The sequence below is a fragment of the Patella vulgata genome, chromosome 5 (genome assembly GCF_932274485.2).
Source record: "Patella vulgata chromosome 5, xgPatVulg1.2, whole genome shotgun sequence".
Classification (NCBI taxonomy): domain Eukaryota; kingdom Metazoa; phylum Mollusca; class Gastropoda; family Patellidae; genus Patella; species Patella vulgata.
This window is the reverse complement of record NC_065883.2, coordinates 40423505-40429293: the sequence shown is the minus strand read 5'-3', so window position 1 is coordinate 40429293 and position 5789 is coordinate 40423505. Positions and strand designations below refer to the sequence as shown.

Genomic DNA, 5789 nt, shown 5'->3' with positions numbered 1-5789 from the left:
TGGCATAGTAAGTCGCACATCCAAAACGCTCAACATGATGAAATACGCCAGAGGGACTCACTGGGGTGCCAACAGGAGCACTCTGGTGTTAATATACAGAGCACCCATCCGCTCGGTAATCGACTACTGTAATAATATTGCTAGAATTTTTGCTCTTGAAATAAGATGCCTTTATATTTCATTAATTAATATCTTTGGCAAGTTAGTAATTTCAAACATATTCACATATATAGTGTGCACTAAATTAACTTAGTCTGTAATTGTCAGTTGACACATAAAAAAGAGTTATTTATCGAAAACATATGTCACTCATTTACCACCAGAATTACACGTGAGTGGAATTATTCTAATTGCATCATTTGATTTAAAGTAACCAATCATTTTGTTAATTACACAAGTTCAGGGCCATGATCACGCTTTATGGTGCATGATATTCATTTACCTTTAAAAGAAACCGGGGAACCCTGTAAGTCAGACTTGCATTAGATTCCAGAGATCGAGGGTACATCTGAGTTCCTAGACAGCCGAGAGGCTGGATAGGGTGGAGAAGTGGTTTTAGCTATATAGTATTGTAATTTGTGCTATGCTTGTATACCTGTATTCAGTTATATGCTATAAAAAAAATGTAGAAGCGAACTATGCATTATTATTCCTGGTAAGACAAACGTCTTAAGAAACTGTAAGAAGTAAATACACAACGTGAAGCAGAAGTAAAGACAGCTAGAGACAAATTCTAGACGATCACAAGCCTACAGAAATATGTAGTAAGAAAAGATGCATGGGTCGTATGTAGGATGTGGCGACCGGTTTCCCATAGACGCTCTCCACGTCAGACAGAAGGCTCATGGTGCTACATATTCTGTTTGGTTGCCGTGACAGTTTCGACCTTTAGGGTAAGCAGAAAATTTGGAAGAAGATTAGAAGAAAAGAGAGTATGCATCACACGTTGGATGTGGGGAGTTCTCTCGTAATATTTTCCACATCTAACCAGTGACTGCATAGCACTGCATAGTCTTACATATTCTAATTTGAAACCGTAACGCAGTTTCGACCTTTGGGGTAAGAAGTCACTTTAGAAGAAGAATACATATTATTTGATTTGGAAGACGTTAAGAAGAAGAAAACCTGTACAATCCAGCAACAGAAAAAGTCTGGTGGAAAAAAAAACCTGGTGGAGATATTCGAAAAATTGGGTAAATACATTTTGTTTGGAAAATTAAATGTGTTAAATTTGTTTAAAGACCAAATAATATTAATTTAAAGTTAAAATCTGATTAGAAACTAAGTATTTAAAATTTAACTGTATAGAGAATAAATTACAGTCATTCATAAGTTTAGATTGATAGGTTTATTAAACAATATAATATCACTGGTTAGGTGTGTATATTGCCAGGTTAACATGACCTGTAGTAAATTTGAGTAATAAAATTAAAGTTAAAGAGAAAGTTTAGGGAGTAGGTTTTAAAAAAAAATGTTTTGATATAACTAAGGAATAATAAGGAAACGGAATAGGGAATAAAATAAGGAACTAATGTTGTCTCCGGATCGCAGTGAGAACGACGGCAGAGCTAAGGATGAATTTGTGAGTGATTAACTCTAGTTTTCTAGTTGGCCGTGGTTTTTACTGTGATTCGTTAATTTGTGTTTTTTGTTGTTTCGTATACTATATAATTTTGAGGCCCTTAGTCCAGGCCTTAGAGTTGTTGTAATTTAACTTTTGATTAAAAAGTTAGGTTATGTTGAAAATCCCATATGGTTAATCTAGGGATGTTGGTTATAGTTTTCCTGGGGAAAAAACTAAAATTATTGGCTCGTTAAATTGTGAGATTATCGCAAAGTCATCAATACGAGTTTAATAGGAGGTTAAGTTAAGAATATGACACTTTTTAGAAAAGTGGAGTATACGGTAAATTTTGTCCGTATATAATTTTATGTAATTAAATTTTTGCTTAGAAACGTAATATTAACGTTTAATATATACTGCTAATTGCTTTAAGCTGTCGACACGAGAGGATTAGAATGTGTAATTTGACATGAGGTCGAATTATTATAAACAATAGGTTCTAACACTGTGTTAAATTTGATGTGTGTAAAAGTCGCGTGACTTCAGTGGTTAGTGAATGAAATTATATGTGTGATTAAAAGCTAGGTGTATATTCTGATTGTCATGATTATATAAATATGGACTGTGTTCTGATTGAATGGAGCGTACGGCCATTTTCTCTCAACATAGTTGTAGATAAATTAAATAAAATGGGCTTTAACGTCCTACTGTAGGATAAAATGGGATGTCATTCAGATAGTGGCCATATCTGTGTGTCATCCTGGCTAATGTAATAATAGAGGGAATGTTTATGTAATAGTGGATAGTGTTTATAAAAAAAACAAATACAAAATTGTAAATGATTAGGTCAAAAAGGTCACATTACTGACGGTGAAATATAAAATAACAGTGTAGGAATTCTAAAACACAAACGGAAATTATAAAACATAAACGTAATTCTAAAATTGTCCATTACTCAGTTCAGTTCAAGAGGTCAAACTTAGTTTGAAAATTTCTAATTAAAGGGACACATCAAAGTTTATTAATACTTAAATAAAGTTTAATTTTCATTACAGTAAGATTTGCTAATACGTTTTCGAAATACTATATTAATAATAATGTTAGACTAATAGCAACATAAAGTTTTAAAAAAAAAATAGTAATAGTTAGTTCTTGGTCTGATGGCAATGACATGTTTGATTGACGGATAAAATTGTACAAACCAATCATACTTAGAAGAAAAAGAAAGAATGTTTCAACTTGACACTATGGTAGCTGAAACAAACCAATACACATCCAAGAAGAAGAAATGGTTTACCAGTTTACCAAATTGACATTTCCTGAGACAGAATTTAAAGTGAAACCTGAACTTTATAAATATTACGTGATGTGTTATAGTGTTTTGAAATTAGGACACTTGAAGATTTAAAAAAGACAATTTGTGTTTTCTGTGTTTAGGCTTAGTGAATTTTCATAGGATTTTACAGTGATGAACTTTTTGGAGAACTTTGGCATGCAACTTTTGATTTTTGATTTTTGATTATGTGTGTCTGTGTTTTCACAGTTTTGTTATATAGTATAGTATCATTGATATTTGCCTGTTGCATGAATAATTATAGGGTTTAGCACATAGAAGTTTTTAAGAGTCTCCTACCTGTTCATTTAGCATAAATCTTGCAAGTGGGGGAGGTGATATATGTTGATTTTCTAGATTTCTGCTACATTTATGAATAGTTATATAATTCTACAGGTGTTGGTATGGTTATTGTAAAGGATTCAAGGGAACCCTGTAAGTCAGACTTGCATTAGATTCCAGAGATCGAGGGTACATCTGAGTTCCTAGACAGCTGAGAGGCTGGATAGGGTGGAGAAGTGGTTTTAGCTATATATTATTGTAATTTGTGCTATGCTTGTATACCTGTATTCAGTTATATGCTATAAAAAATGTAGAAGCGAACTATGCATTATTATTCCTGGTAAGACAAACGTCTTAAGAAACTGTAAGAAGTAAATACACCACGTGAAGCAGAAGTAAAGACGGCTAGAGACAAATTCTAGACGATCACAAGGCTACAGAAATATGTAGTAAGAAAAGATGCATGGGTCGTATGTAGGATGTGGCGACCGGTTTCCCATAGACGCTCTCCACGTCAGACAGAAGGCTCATGGTGCTACACTACGGATGTCTGGCGTATGCAAACGCAAGTGACATTGAACATAGTAAGCTAGACACTATACAAGACAAAGCGATAAGACTAGCAATCAGAGAAGCTATAGGGACCAAAACAGGTGCAAGAATATAAATATATCGTGATATGCTCGCCAAAGGAAGGGAAGTCTTTCAAGGCCACAAAAGTGTCCAAAATAGGAGACGAGATCCGGATGAAATGGGGGACAGTAGCTCTACCCGACATACGGATACTCGCAAATGGCGTTCCAACACATGGGGGACGCGCACCTAGCAACAAACATAAAAATGTTAGTAAATCTGAAGGTTGAAATCTCAATGTCGGAGCACAATCAGACAGACAGGGTGATCGTCTACAACGTCCCCAAAGACTACGCAGACGAGGAGATCCTCGAAAATCTAAAGCTAGGAGGTTACAATCCCCTAGCAGTATATCAGTACCCGGTAAGGCAGGGTAAGAACATAAAGACGATACAGATAACGTTCAAATAGATGATACCCCGCAGGGCATTATCTACATGCTGTGTGATCGTAGGACTTTTCACCCGTACATCCCCAAAGTTAAAAGATGTACCAAATGCCAAAGAATATGGCATTTGGAGAAATTCTGCAGGGGCTTAGCTATCTGCGGTAAATGTGGAAATACCCACAAAACAGAGGAGTGTAGGGCCGCACAGCCAAAATGTGTCAACTGCAAGGGAAATCACGGGGCTGATTCACCGAAATGCCCCAAATACTTAAATACCAAATCTATTCTAACCATGCAATACACGCATGGAATATCCCACAAAGAGGCAACGGCGCATGTGAGCATCCAAACCGTGCCCCCAAAAAACAGCGGAAACCACTATGGAAGGGTATCGCTGCCAATATTAAATGCTCTGCGACAATGTCGTTCCCATTGATTATATGTAAAAAGTACAATGTACAAAGTCCTAATACCGATAATGATAAAGTCAAAATACCTCAAAGGCAAGAGTAAAATGAAAAACGTCAAATGTTAAGTGTTAAATAACAAATGTTTTGTGGGAAAATGCTTTTTTTGACGTGTCTACATTTTGTGCGCCTTTAAAGGGTATACTCTTTTAGTTATATCAGCTATTAAAAAAAATAATATTAGCTTTCGAAAAATGGTACCTAACTGTCAAATTTGTAGTTTTTGGTAAAATTAAGCCACTTCCCGTGCCGACAGATATCTCTATCGGTAACAAAAAATGACAATTGAGACAACGGAGTATATGAACTTTGTTTTATACAAATCGAGCAATAAATAATTAATCTAGGACTGAAAAACTGAATTAGCCAATGGCGGCCAAGGAAAATTACTTCCGGTGCCGACAGATATCTCTATCGGTAACAAAAAAATGACAATTGAGACAACGGGGTATATGAACTTTGGTTAATACAAATCGAGCAATAAATAATTAATCTAAGAATGAAAAACTGAATTAGCCAATGGCGGCTAAGGAAAATTACTGAGACAAAAAAATTTCACATTTTTGCCCAAGTCAGATGACTCGTTAATTTTGTGTAAAACACGACTAAAAAATATTCATAAATAAAAAAGTTTTTTGTAAAAATTTAATTTTTCAAATTTCGAACGACAAAAGCCATAGATGGATGTTCGAAATTCAAAAATGTGAGATAACCATTGTCTCGGAAAAGATTCAGGGTTTCCAAAAATGTGAATTGTTTTAAAAGAGGTAAAGAATTGGCGAAACCACGGCCGCTTTTTGATTTATTGCTACCGTTCAAAATTCGGCCACTTCTGGTCTGCGCAGAAGTTTCAAAAATACTTTATCAAGTAACCACCACATGGTTTCCCGATGGAAAATTTGGTTCCAGATCGATATCTGTTTCCGATCATGGAGAAATCGGCTCCCGCGGTAAATAATATGAAGTATATGAACTTTGTTTTATACAAATCGAGCAATAAATAATTAATCTAGGACTGAAAAACTGAATTAGCCAATGGCGGCCAAGGAAAATTACTAAGAAAAAAAAATTTCAAATTTTTGCCCAAGTCAGATGACTCGTTAATTTTGTGTAAAACACGAC

General features: G+C 35.1%; 1 long non-coding RNA gene across 1 annotated transcript; it reads left to right on the top strand.

The window, feature by feature from the left end:
• Positions 1 to 770: 770 nt before the first annotated feature.
• Positions 771 to 3500, top strand: LOC126820719 (uncharacterized). Its single transcript, XR_007680109.1, has 2 exons — positions 771 to 893; positions 1046 to 3500. It is a non-coding gene; the product is annotated as an uncharacterized LOC126820719 (long non-coding RNA).
• The last annotated feature ends 2289 nt before the right edge of the window (positions 3501 to 5789 follow it).